Source organism: Bombina bombina, chromosome 4, assembly GCF_027579735.1.
Source record: "Bombina bombina isolate aBomBom1 chromosome 4, aBomBom1.pri, whole genome shotgun sequence".
Lineage (NCBI taxonomy): Eukaryota > Metazoa > Chordata > Amphibia > Anura > Bombinatoridae > Bombina > Bombina bombina.
In genome coordinates this window covers 111,210,714-111,225,471 of record NC_069502.1, presented here as the reverse complement: position 1 = coordinate 111,225,471, position 14,758 = coordinate 111,210,714, and positions in this window count along the sequence as shown.

The window sequence follows — 14,758 nt, the reverse complement described above, 5'->3', positions numbered from 1 at the left end:
AGCATGCACTTATCTGATTCTGGAGGTGTCCACAATTGAGGTCCGCTGTTTGTTACCGGTTGCCTCCGGAAATACTGCCTTGTAATTGAGTCCCATGAATGGTAGGACTGTGTGCTTACTTCCTGGTTTGTCACATGTGCGTCTGTGATCCAATGCAGTGTACTAGGTGTCTTTGGATTGTATTTTTGCCAATATTATGATTATGATGTGCACATCTTCAGGGTTTTAATTGGCCACATGTACTATATTGTTTGTTCAACATACTTTACTTTGTGTTGCTAACTTATACCCGAGGCCAGCGCACAACTGGCCTATTGCTATGTTTGGACAGTTAGGATTTACTTCTTTCTGTACTATTAATAAATTATTTTTTGTTCTCAGTGATTGTACTGGTCAGAGATTCATTCCATTTGTTTAATTTAGCTACACTTTTGAGCTATTTTTTATAAAAAAAAGAGTGCTTGATTCCCTATCTATACAGGGCCTTAAGAAATTTTTGATGGTCCTTGTTCTCCTCTTGTAGTTTGTTGAAGAATATATATATATATATATATATATATACAGTATATATACTGAAGCAAATGAAATAATATAAGTAAATTGGAAAGTTGGTTAAAATCATGAAAGAAAAAAATTGGATTTCATGTCCCTTTAAGTGTTTATCTTATCTCCTTTACTGTGGCCAATTAAGAAAAAATAAAAAAGAGCTCTTGTACATATCACACAAATACTGTGCATAATGTTGGGTTTTGAACTCCAACCTGTAGTAATTATAAATTAATTAATATTCTGATTTAAATTACGGGAAGAGCAGGCAAAGTAAATATAACGAACATGATTTGCAAAGTGTAATGTTCTTTTAGAATGTATAGTGGATGCAAAGTACAATATGATGGGTAAAAAATATAGCAATAATATGATGGGTAAAAAATATACCAATAATATGATGGGTGAAAAATATAGCAATAATATGATGGGTAAAAAATATAGCAATAATATGATGGGTAAAAAATATAGCAATAATATGATGGGTAACAAATATAGCAATAATATGATGGGTGAAAAATATAGCAATAATATGATGGGTAAAAAATATAGCAATAATATGATGGGTAAAAAATATAGCAATAATATGATGGGTAACAAATATAGCAATAATATGATGGGTAACAAATATAGCAATAATATGATGGGTAAAAAATATAGCAATAATATGATGGGTAAAAAAACATACAAACATGACTTTGTCAGCTGGCTCAGAGCTAATGTTTTCTAATATGTAACTTTTTATGTACTTACCAGTTGAGAAGTAAATCCAATCAAAGGTGTATTTTATGTAGCAAATGATGCCATAGAAGCACTATCAAAACCTTTCTCATTTATACTAAGCATTGTAATGCTCGTGGGATATTTCCCTATCAGACCAAGCTTGGTCAGTAGTCTTCTTATCCCGGTGTCAAGTGGAAGGATAAGGAAATATCCCAGAACAAAGTGAGAGGTAAACAGTACTCACGGTAGACAGGGTAGTTCTTCACGGCAATAAGGTTAAGGCAGAGAATGGTCAGAGACAAAAAATTAGCTGTAATTTAGATTTTTTTTCGTAGTGTAAGGTTTTTTAAATTTGTAATTTACATATTTTAATTAGTAGTATTTTTTTATTTTATTAGATTAGTTATGTTAGGTTAATTTATAGTTTAATGGTAGGTTTATTTTTATTTCACAGGTAAGTTTTTATTTATTTAAATAGAGTTATATTGTAATTTTAATTTAAAGTTGGGGGTGTTAGGTCTAGGGGTTAATTGTTTAATTTAGTGGTTCTTTCATGTAATTAGCAAGAGTCCATGAGCTAGTGACGTATGGGATATACATTCCTACCAGGAGGGGCAAAGTTTCCCAAACCTCAAAATGCCTATAAATACACCACTCACCACACCCACAATTCAGTTTTACAAACTTTGCCTCCTATGGAGGTGGTGAAGTAAGTTTGTGCTAGATTCTACGTTGATATGCGCTCCGCAGCAGGTTGGAGCCCGGTTTTCCTCTCAGCGTGCAGTGAATGTCAGAGGGATGTGAGGAGAGTATTGCCTATTTGAATTCAATGATCTCCTTCTACGGGGTCTATTTCATAGGTTCTCTGTTATCGGTCGTAGAGATTCATCTCTTACCTCCCTTTTCAGATCGACGATATACTCTTATATATACCATTACCTCTACTGATTCTCGTTTCAGTACTGGTTTGGCTTTCTACTACATGTAGATGAGTGTCCTGGGGTAAGTAAGTCTTATTTTCTGTGACACTCTAAGCTATGGTTGGGCACTTTTATATAAAGTTCTAAATATATGTATTCAAACATTTATTTGCCTTGACTCAGGATGTTCAACGTTCCTTATTTCAGACAGTCAGTTTCATATTTGGGATAATGCATATGAATAAATCAATTTTTTCTTACCTTAAAATTTGACTTTTTTCCCTGTGGGCTGTTAGGCTCGCGGGGGCTGAAAATGCTTCATTTTATTGCGTCATTCTTGGCGCAGACTTTTTTGGCGCAAAATTTTTTTTTCTGTTTCCGGCGTCATACGTGTCGCCGGAAGTTGCGTCATTTTTGACGTTTTTTTTGCGCCAAAAGTGTCGGCGTTCCGGATGCGGCGTCATTTTTGGCGCCAAAAGCATTTAGGCGCCAAATAATGTGGGCGTCTTTTTTGGCGCTAAAAATATGGGCGTCATTATTGTCTCCACATTATTTAAGTCTCATTATTTATTGCTTCTGGTTGCTAAAAGCTTGTTCACTGGCATTTTTTCCCATTGCTGAAACTGTCATTTAAGGAATTTTGCTTTATATGTTGTTTTTTCTATTACATATTGCAAGATGTCCCAGATTGACACTGAGTCAGAGGATACTTCTGGAAAAACGCTGCCTGGTGCTGGATCTACCAAAGTTAAGTGTATCTGTTGTAAACTTGTGGTATCTATTCCTCCAGCTGTTGTTTGTAATGAATGTCATGACAAACTTGTTAATGCAGATATTTCCTTTAGTAATGTTACATTACCTGTTGCTGTTCCATCAACATCTAATACTCAGAGTGTTCCTGTTAACATAAGAGATTTTGTTTCTAAATCCATTGAGAAGGCTATGTCTGTTATTCCTCCTTCTAGTAAACGTAAAAGGTCTTTTAAAACTTCTCATTTTTCAGATGAATTTTTAAATGAACATCATCATTCTGATTTTGATAATGATTCCTCTGGTTCAGAGGATTCTGTTTCAGAGGTTGATGCTGATAAATCTTCATATTTATTCAAAATGGAATTTATTCGTTCTTTACTTAAAGAAGTGTTAATTGCATTAGAAATAGAGGATTCTGGTCCTCTTGATACTTAATCTAAACGTTTAAATAAGGTTTTTAAATCTCCTGTTGTTATTCCAGAAGTTTTTCCTGTCCCTGATGCTATTTCTGAAGTAATCTCCAGGGAATGGAATAATTTGGGTAATTCATTTACTCCTTCTAAACGTTTTAAGCAATTATATCCTGTGCCATCTGACAGATTAGAATTTTGGGACAAAATCCCTAAAGTTGATGGGGCTGTCTCTACTCTTGCTAAACGTACTACTATTCCTACGGCAGATAGTACTTCCTTTAAGGATCATTTAGATAGGAAGATTGAATCCTTTCTAAGAAAAGCTTACTTATGTTCAGGTAATCTTCTTACACCTGCTATATCTTTAGCGGATGTTGCTGCAGCTTCAACTTTTTGGTTAGAAGCTTTAGCGCAACAAGTAACAGATCATAATTCTCATAGCATTGTTAATCTTCTTCAACATGCTAATAATTTTATTTGTGATGCCATCTTTGATATCATCAGGGTTGATGTCAGGTATATGTCCCTAGCTATTTTAGCTAGAAGAGCTTTATGGCTTAAAACTTGGAATGCTGATATGTCTTCTAAGTCAACTTTGCTTTCCCTTTCTTTCCAGGTTAATAAATTATTTGGTTCTCAGTTGGATTCTATTATCTCAACTGTTACTGGAGGGAAAGGAACTTTTTTACCACAGGATAAAAAAATCTAAAGGTAAATTTAGGTCTAATAATCGTTTTCGTTCCTTTCGTCACAATAAGGAACAAAAGCCTGATCCTTCACCCACAGGAGCGGTATCAGTTTGGAAACCATCTCCAGTCTGGAATAAATCCAAGCCTTTTAGAAAACCAAAGCCAGCTCCCAAGTCCACATGAAGGTGCGGCCCTCATTCCAGCCCAGCTGGTAGGGGGCAGATTACGATTTTTCAAAGAAATTTGGATCAATTCAATTCACAATCTTTGGATTCAGAACATTGTTTCAGAAGGGTACAGAATTGGCTTCAAGATAAGGCCTCCTGCAAAGAGATTTTTTTCTTTCCCGTGTCCCAGTAAATCCAGCGAAGGCTCAAGCATTTCTGAAATGTGTTTCAGATCTAGAGTTGGCTGGAGTAATTATGCCAGTTCCAGTTCTGGAACAGGGGCTGGGGTTTTATTCAAATCTCTTCATTGTACCAAAAAAGGAGAATTCCTTCAGACCAGTTCTGGATCTAAAAATATTGAATCATTATGTAAGGATACCAACATTCAAAATGATAACTATAAGGACTATCCTGCCTTTTGTTCAGCAAGGGCATTATATGTCCACAATAGATTTACAGGATGCATATCTGCATATTCCGATTCATCCAGATCACTATCAGTTTCTGAGATTCTCTTTCCTAGACAAGCATTAGCAGTTTGTGGCTCTGCCGTTTGACCTAGCAACAGCTCCAAGAATTTTTACAAAGGTTCTCGGTTCCCTTCTGTCTGTAATCAGAGAACAGGGTATTGTGGTATTTCCTTATTTGTACGATATCTTGGTACTTGCTCAGTCTTCACATTTAGCAGAATCTCATACGAATCGACTTGTGTTGTTTCTTCAAGATCATGGTTGGAGGATCAATTTACAGAAAAGTTAATTGATTCCTCAGACAAGGGTAACCTTTTTAGGTTTCCAGATAGATTCAGCGTCCATGACTCTGTCTCTGACAGACAAGAGACGTCTAAAATTGATCTCAGCTTGTCGAAACCTTCAATCACAATCATTCCCTTCGGTAGCCTTATGCATGGAAATTCTAGGTCTTATGACTGCTGCATCGGACGCGATCCCCTTTGCTCATTTTCACATGCGACCTCTTCAGCTCTGTATGCTGAACCAGTGGTGCAGGGATTACACAAAGATATCTCAATTAATATCTTTAAAACCGATTGTACGACACTCTCTGACGTGGTGGACAGATCACCATCGTTTAGTTCAGGGGGCTTCTTTTGTTCTTCCGACCTGGACTGTAATTTCAACAGATGCAAGTCTGACAGGTTGGGGAGCTGTTTGGGGGTCTCTGACAGCACAAGGGGTTTGGGAATCTCAGGAGGTGAGATTACCAATCAATATTTTGGAACTCCGTGCAATTTTCAGAGCTCTTCAGTCATGGCCTCTTCTAAAGAGAGAATCGTTCATTTGTTTTCAGACAGACAATGTCACAACTGTGGCGTACATCAATCATCAAGGAAGGACTCACAGTCCTCTGGCTATGAAAGAAGTATCTCGGATACTGGTATGGGCGGAATCCAGCTCCTGTCTAGTTTCTGCGGTTCATATCCCAGGTATAGACAATTGGGAAGCGGATTATCTCAGTCGCCAAACGTTACATCCGGGCGAATGGTCTCTTCACCCAGAGGTATTTCTTCAGATTGTTCAAATGTGGGGACTTCCAGAAATAGATCTGATGGCTTCTCATCTAAACAAGAAACTTCCCAGGTATCTGTCCAGATCCAGGGATCCTCAAGCGGAAGCAGTGGATGCATTGTCACTTCCTTGGAAGTATCATCCTGTCTATATCTTTCCGCCTCTAGTTCTTCTTCCAAGAGTAATCTCCAAGATTCTGAAGGAATGCTAGTTTGATCTGCTGGTGGCTCCAGCATGGCCTCACAGGTTTTGGTATGCGGATCTTGTCCGGATGACCTCTTGCCAACCGTGGACTCTTCCATTAAGACCAGACCTTCTGTCCCAAGGTCCTTTTTTTCCATCAGGATCTCAAATCCTTAAATTTAAAGGTATGGAGATTGAACGCTTGATTCTTAGTCAAAGAGGTTTCTCTGACTCGGTGATTAATACTATGTTACAGGCTCGTAAATCTGTATCTAGGAAGATATATTATAGAGTCTGGAAGACTTACATTTCTTGGTGTCTTTCTCATCATTTTTCCTGGCATTCTTTTAGAATTCCGAGAATTTTACAGTTTCTTCAGGATGGTTTGGATAAAGGTTTGTCTGCAAGTTCCTTGAAAGGACAAATCTCTGCTCTTTCTGTTCTTTTTCACAGAAAGATTGCTAATCTTCCTGATATTCATTGTTTTGTACAAGCTTTGGTTCGTATAAAACCTATCATTAAGTCAATATCTCCTCCTTGGAGTTTGAATTTGGTTCTGGGGGCTCTTCAAGCTCCTCCGTTTGAACCTATGCATTCATTGGACATTAAATTTCTTTCTTGGAAAGTTTTGTTTCTTTTGGCCATCTCTTCTGCTAGAAGAGTTTCTGAGTTATCTGCTCTTTCTTGTGAGTCTCCTTTTCTGATTTTTCATCAGGATAAGGCGGTGTTGCGAACTTCTTTTAAATTTTTACCTAAGGTTGTGAATTCTAACAACATTAGTAGAGAAATTGTGGTTCCTTCATTATGTCCTAATCCTAAGAATTCTAAGGAGAGATCATTGCATTCTTTGGATGTAGTTAGAGCTTTGAAATATTATGTTGAAGCTACTAAGAATTTCCGAAAGACTTCTAGTCTATTTGTTATCTTTTCTGGTTCTAGGAAAGGTCAGAAGGCCTCTGCCATTTCTTTGCATCTTGGTTGAAATCTTTAATTCATCATGCTTATGTCGAGTCAGGTAAAACTCCGCCTCAAAGGATTACAGCTCATTCTACTAGGTCAGTTTCTACTTCCTGGGCGTTTAGGAATGAAGCTTCGGTTGATCAGATTTGCAAAGCAGCAACTTGGTCTTCTTTGCATACTTTTACTAAATTCTACCATTTTGATGTGTTTTCTTCTTCTGAAGCAGTATTTGGTAGAAAAGTACTTCAGGCAGCTGTTTCAGTTTGATTCTTCTGCTTATAATTTCAGTTTTTTTCATTTTAAGATTTAAACTTTATTTTGGGTGTGGATTATTTTTCAGTGGAATTGGCTGTCTTTATTTTATCCCTCCCTCTCTAGTGACTCTTGCGTGGAAGATCCACATCTTGGGTAGTCATTATCCCATACGTCACTAGCTCATGGACTCTTGCTAATTACATGAAAGAAAACATAATTTATGTAAGAACTTACCTGATAAATTCATTTCTTTCATATTAGCAAGAGTCCATGAGGCCCACCCTTTTTATGGTGGTTATGATTTTTTTGTATAAAGCACAATTATTCCAATTCCTTATTTTTTATGCTTTCGCACTTTTTTCTTATCACCCCACTTCTTGGCTATGCGTTAAACTGATTTGTGGGTGTGGCGAGGGGTGTATTTATAGGCATTTTGAGGTTTGGGAAACTTTGCCCCTCCTGGTAGGAATGTATATCCCATACGTCACTAGCTCATGGACTCTTGCTAATATGAAAGAAATGAATTTATCAGGTAAGTTCTTACATAAATTATGTTTTTGCGATGTGGGGGGCCGGCGGTTTAGGGGTTAATAGGTTTATTTAGTGGCGGAGATGTGGGAGGCCGGAGGTTTAGGGGTTAATACTTTTATCTAGTGGCAGCGATGTCAGGGAGCGGTGGAATAGGGGTTAATAACTTTATTATAGTGGCGGTGATGTCGGGGGGGGCAGAATAGGGGTTAATATATTTAAATAGTATTGGCGATGTGGGTGGGCAGCAGATTAGGGATTAATAGGTTTGATATAGTGTTTGCAATGCGGGAGGGCGGCGGTTTAGGGGTTAATAGGTAGTTTATGGGTGTTAGTGTACTTTGTAACATTTCAGTTATGAGTTTTGTGAAACATTTTTGTTACACAAAATACATAACTACTGGTATCAGAGGGCAGAATAGATCATGTCGGTATAGGCTGTAACTTTAGCCTTACCGCACAACCTGTAAAACCGGCACTATGGAAATACCACACAAAAACATAATTTTTTTGAGTGCGGGAATGACGTTGCTTCACAGGCTAAAATGCTTGCGGTATAGCTATACCGACACGACTCGTAATAGTGCATTACTGCTTTTACGCTGAAATTGCCATTTTTTCAACGTTAAAAGCCGCAACGCAAAACTCGTAATCTAGGTGTTTGAAATTTGTCAGAAAAAAAATCTTTCTCATTTCAAATTCATTGTAAGTTTAATTACTTTTTTTTGTTTGTTTATTGTAAAAAATGTGTGTGCGCATGTGCAGATTGGGTATAATGTGTATATCTATGTAGTTAGAGTTTCACTTTTATATACATGTTACAGAACACCATCTGTTAAAAGAAGCAGAGCACATTGAGAATCAGATGGCAGAAGACCTGTTGCTCCTTTTTTGCAATTTAGGTAATGATATGTGTTGAAGGAGTTATTTGCAATGAGGAGGGGATCACATGAGGGGTACCAGATGATGATTGATGTGGCAGAGGTTAATTTAATGGGGTGGTTACTGATAATGGCTTTGGAGAGGTCTTTAAGCTGCCATTTTGTGTTGGGGGATCAGGTTTACTATTTGCGTTGGTTGTAAAGAGAAGGGTCATATGGTTAATTGGTATTGGATCAGAATTTGAGAATAGTAGTTATGGTATGAGGCTTGCCTTCAGAGTTAATTACACTGGGGAGATAATGTCTTCCATTGGGGCAATAGTAGTGTGTGGAGTCATTATCCTGAAATTCAGGACCAAGCTCATGACCAATGTACAGAGTGGCCCTGGTTTAATCTGAACTGTTGATTTCTACCCTGATTTAGCAGGGAATATTTTATTGCAACAGTGTATTATAAACAATGAAGACCATAGAGAGTAAAAGTTGTTGCAGTGCCTAATGTTCTGAAGCTTGTACATGGATGTTGAGAGTTCCTTCAAAATGTGAGCATAATCATTGTCTTCAATGATTAAAATAACATGACAAAGAAACCTTTAATTAATAGCAAGAAAAGCACATTGTTTACCCTTCTTTTTGGATTCTGTGTCTTCTCTTATTACTTACTTTTTATTAGCAATACATTAAGCTAATAGACAAATAATACCCTGTTAAAGGGACAGTCTAGTCAAAATTAAACTTTCATGATTCAGATAGGGCATGCAATTTTAAACAACTTTCCAATTTACTTCTATTATCTAATTTGCTCAATTCTTTGGATATCCTTTGTTGAAGAAATAGCAATGCACATGTGTGAGCCAATCACACAAGCCCTCTATGTGCAGCAACCAATCAGCAGCTACTGAGCATATCTAGATATGCTTTCAGCAAGTGATATCAAGAGAATGAAGCAAATTAGATAATAGAAGTAAATTAGAAAGTTGTTTAAAATGACATGCTCTTTCTAAATCATGAAAGAAAAAAATTGGGTTTTATGTCCCTTTAAGACACCATGTTTGGTCTTTGATCAAGACAAAATGATATTAAGGTTGTGGTCTATATAAAGCATGGGTCTTCCCTTTGCTACAATTATAAGTTAAGTAGGATTCTATATAATAATGACTTGGTTGAATATTTATTTCTTTGCTACAAGCTTCAAATACATATTTGCAAGAGATAGAGTTGGAGATAGAATAATTAGTACTAGGGATGAGCATTTGGATCCGAATGAGGAAGAAGGTGAATGCTTATGGCATTCTGTTTTTTTCAGGTCAACACACTAATATCTGTGCAAAGCCACAGATAGTACTGGACAGGTGGTAACTCTAGTTTACTTTTTCCGCAGTTATGGAGCCTTGTGATTCTGTCCCTAAATCTGTGTTTGAGGCTTGGTCATCTGAACGCTTCCCTACCAGTGTTAAATATTTATATTGTAAGCATGCTGAAGTTTTTCCTCAGGTAAATTTATGTAATAAATGTATCAATATTTTAAGGCATTCTGGTACTGTTCTTGCTTCAAAAGGTATTGTTATATTGATTGAACCTTGGAAATAAGCTTCACTTAAAAGCAAATTACACCTATTTTTTACTGATGAGAACTAACACATTCAAAACAGCTGTGAGTTAGGGTTGTTCTACTGGCCTCTGGACCAGATACTTGTAGCCTCAGAGGAAGTGAGGCAGCTGTTTTTCTGATGGACAGAACCCTTGAAGGATGGTGGTTTCTTCTCTAGGACGGAGTTACTTGAATCATTATTGGTTACATTAACTGATGATGGAGGATTGATAGCTGTCTATATTATTGGTTACCTGCCATTGTTGTACCACCTAGCAACAGTATTTCTCTGCAGTCAACAATGACACTATGATGGTACCTAGAGCAAAGTACTGCTGGACGTATATAAATACGGGGTTAATTAAGGAGTTTAATGTTGAGTGCGTTCATTAAATTTGTAACTATGAGTTCTATAGATGGTTGAATTTCAACATAGTTTTTTTATTTATTAATTTTGAATACATTTTCCAAAAAGGAGCAACCAGATGAATAGGCATAGAGCAAATACAAATAACAAGATGCCGAACTAATTTGAGTGAATTTCAACATTGTTTTTAGCTTGAGAAATAAAATGCAAAATGTTTATGTGCCAATGAATTCTGATTAGAACATGCTTTTCAACAAAGTATATCAAAAGAACAAAGTAAATGTGATACATTAAGTAAATTGTATGCTCTATCTAAATTTAGAAATACAATTTTGGGTTTCACCTCCCTTTAAATTGCAGTTGTGTTTGCCAACATATATGATGTATTTTTTAGTTATAATCTCTCTTCTTATTTTTGTTGGCTTGTTCCTCCATATTAAATTATAACTTCACTTGTAACAGAATAAAACTAGATTTGAAGTGGGGACAAAATGTATATATTACTTATATATTATTTATATATTACACTCTTCTTTACTGCAAATTTTGAAAAGAAAAACATCCAAAATATCACATAATGAAAACTTAGGTTGAAATATTATTATTATTTTTATGCGGACTTCAGTAAGCTAATTTCAGATGCAAGCAGATGGTGTGGATAAGCACAGGTAACTTTTAACTTGGCTTGCAATGTCCAGAAATATAAAGACACAACATGTATTTCTCTAAATAAGAAGCTTGATTTTGTTTTAGTTGGTCTGGTATATGTTTGTCTATCTTGAACAGTCTGACAGGCGGTTATTTACAAATCTTTTCCTGACCAGAAAAGCCACAACATGGTATAAACGTCCTTACTTGTCTATTCACGTTTGCAGAATACTACAGTGGACTAGATCTTCCTATAATAAAGCATTCACAATAAGGGCAGATTATTAGACACCCAGACCTAATGAATCCTTATATAGTTCAAATTTGTTGACTTCTTAATATGGTTATGGAAAACAAACCTATAATTACTTTGATTTTGGCATTGATAGCTGTTTATATACACTGTAGTTTGTTGGACTCATATGAAGAAAGAAAAAACAGATATTCAGTCTAGGAAACAATTTTCCATATGTCCTACAAAATATCAGCTTTCATTTAAAGGGACATGAAACCCAACATTTTTCTTTCATTATTCAGATAGAGAATACAATTTGAAAAAGTTTCAAATTTACTTCTGTTATCAAATTTGCTTTATTCTTTTGTTATTCTTTGTTGAAGAGATGCCTAGGTAGGTAGTGTGCACATGCATGAAGCACTACATGACAGGAAATAGCTCTTGCTAATGAATAACATTGTTGGAAAACAGCTGCCCTATATTGCTGCAGATGTGTGCACACTCTTGAACTTACGTCCCTGATTTTCAACAAAACATAAAGAAAACAAAGAAAATTTGATAATAGAAATAAATTTGAAATTTGTTTAAAATTGTATGTTCTATCTGAATCGTGAAAGAAAAATGTGGGGTTTTATGTCCCCTTAGCCACCAACTCATAGACGCTGCTAAAGTGTTTTGCTGTCTACAGTGACAATTAGATCCAAGGCGTATATGGAAAAAAACGAATAAAAAAACTAAAACTTAAATCGCAATAGAGTGTTAGGAATTCTGTCCTAAACACTAAACTCTGATTGGAATTGATTTACCGTCAGTTTCACAAAATGGACTTTCACCAAAAGATGAGGTTTACTACTTATTTTTGGAATATTAAAACAAGTTAAAATACAAAATCACATCTGTCACTCTGTTGAACATAAAATGTTGTTTGCTACCAGTAATACCCTGGTTCCAGTATAGTCTGCACAAGACATTGTTCCTTAAAGACATATTGATGTTTCTATTTCAATTTGGCCCCAGCCATTTGGGGTGTAAGGTCCATTTTTTTATTCAATAGCCCAGTTATGAAGGATTCAGATTTTCTCCTGTTAAGTGTAGTCAGTCCACGGGTCATCCATTACTTATGGGATTATAACTCCTCCCTAACAGGAAGTGCAAGAGGATCACCCAAGCAGAGCTGCTATATAGCTCCTCCCCTCTATGTCATATCCAGTCATTCTCTTGCACCTAACTAAAGATAGGACGTGTGAGAGGACTGTGGTGTGTTAAACTTAGTTTTTATTTCTTCAATCAAAAGTTTGTTATTTTAAACGGCACCGGAGTGTGTTGTTTGTTCTCAGGCAGCATTAGAAGAAGAATCTGCCTGAGTTTTCTATGATCTTAGCGGTCGTAACTAAGATCCACTTGCTGTTCTCGGCCATTCTGAGGAGTGAGGTAACTTCAGAACAGGGGATAGCATGCATGGCCCACCTGCAAGGAGGTATGTGCAGTAAATTATTTTCTAAGGAATGGAATTGACTGAGAAAATACTGCTAATACCGATGTAATGTAAGTGCAGCCTTAAATGCAGTAGTAGCGACTGGTATCAGGCTGATATGTATGTATGTATACTCTGAGGTATTTCTGGGGAATGGAATTTCACTAAGAAAATACTGTCAATATTAAAGTAATATTTGAGCCTGCACTGCAGTGAAAGCGACTAGCAGCAGGCTTATTAATAACACTTCATAATTTTCAATTTTAAAACGTTTACTGGCATGTAAATCGTTTTTTCTGAGGTACTTGGTGATAAAACTTTATGGGCATGATTTTTACCACATGGCTGTCGTTTTTTTCTGCATAAAAACAGTTTACTGAGCTTCCCCACTGTTGTAATATGAGTGGGAGGGGCCTATTTTAGCGCTTTATTGCGCAGTAAAAATTTAGTCACAGTCTTCCTATTTCTTCCTCCATGATCCAGGACGTCTCTACAGAGCCCAGGGGTCTCCAAAACTAGTTTTGAGGGAGGTAATCAGTCACAGCAGACCTGTGACAGTGTGTTTGACTGTGATAAAAACGTTTATTATTTCAACTGTTATCCGTTTTGGGTATTAAGGGGTTAATCATCCTTTTGCTGGTGGGTGCAATCCTCTGCTAACTTTATACATTTTCTGTTAAAATTTGGTTGTTTTAACATATTTGGTTCATTGTTAATTCAACTGTGTCACATTTTTATGTTTCTTAAAGGCGCAGTAGCGTTTTTTATATAGCTTGTAAATTTATTTAAAAGTTTTTTCCAAGCTTGCTAGTGTTATTGCTAGTCTGTTTAAACATGTCTGACACAGATGAATCTGTTTGTTCACTATGTTTAAAGGCCAATGTGGAGCCCAATAGAAATTTGTGCACTCAATGTATAGATGTTACTTTGAATAAAAGTCAAACTTTATATGTTAAAAAAAAAAAATATCACCAGACAACGAGGGGGAAGTTATGCCGACTAACTCTCCTCACGTGTCAGTACCTTCGCCTCCCGCTCAGGAGGTGCGTGATATTGTGGCGCCAAGTACATCAGGGCGGCCCATACAAATCACTTTGCAAGACATGGTTAATGTTATGACTGAAGTACTATCTAAATTGCCAGAATTAAGAGGTAAACGCGATCACTCTGGGGTAAGAACAGAGTGCGCTGATAATAGTAGAGCCATGTCTGATACTGCGTCACAATTTGCAGAACATGAGGACGGAGAGCTTCATTCTGTGGGTGACGGATCTGATCCAAGTAAACTGGATTCAGAGATTTCAAATTTTAAATTTAAGCTTGAGAACCTCCGTGTATTACTAGGGGAGGTATTAGCGGCTCTGAATGATTGTAACACGGTTGCAATTCCAGAGAAAGTATGTAGGCTGGATAAATATTTTGCGGTACCGGCGTGTACTAACGTTTTTCCTATACCTAAAAGGCTTACAGAAATTGTTAACAAGGAGTGGGATAGACCCGGTGTGCCCTTTTCACCCCCTCCTATATTTAGAAAAATGTTTCCAATAGACGCCACCACACGGGACCTATGGCAGACGGTCCCTAAGGTGGAGGGAGCAGTTTCTACTCTGGCTAAGCGCACCACTATCCCGGTGGAGGATAGCTGTGCTTTTTCAGATCCAATGGATAAAAAGTTAGAGGGTTACCTTAAGAAAATGTTTGTTCAGCAAGGTTTTATATTACAACCCCTTGCATGCATCGCGCCTGTGACTGCTGCGGCGGCATTCTGGTTTGAGTCTCTGGAAGAGACCCTTAGCACAGCTCCATTGGATGAGATTATGAACAAGCTTAAAGCCCTTAAGCTAGCTAATTCATTTATTTCTGATGCCGTAGTACACTTAACCAAACTTACGGCTAAGA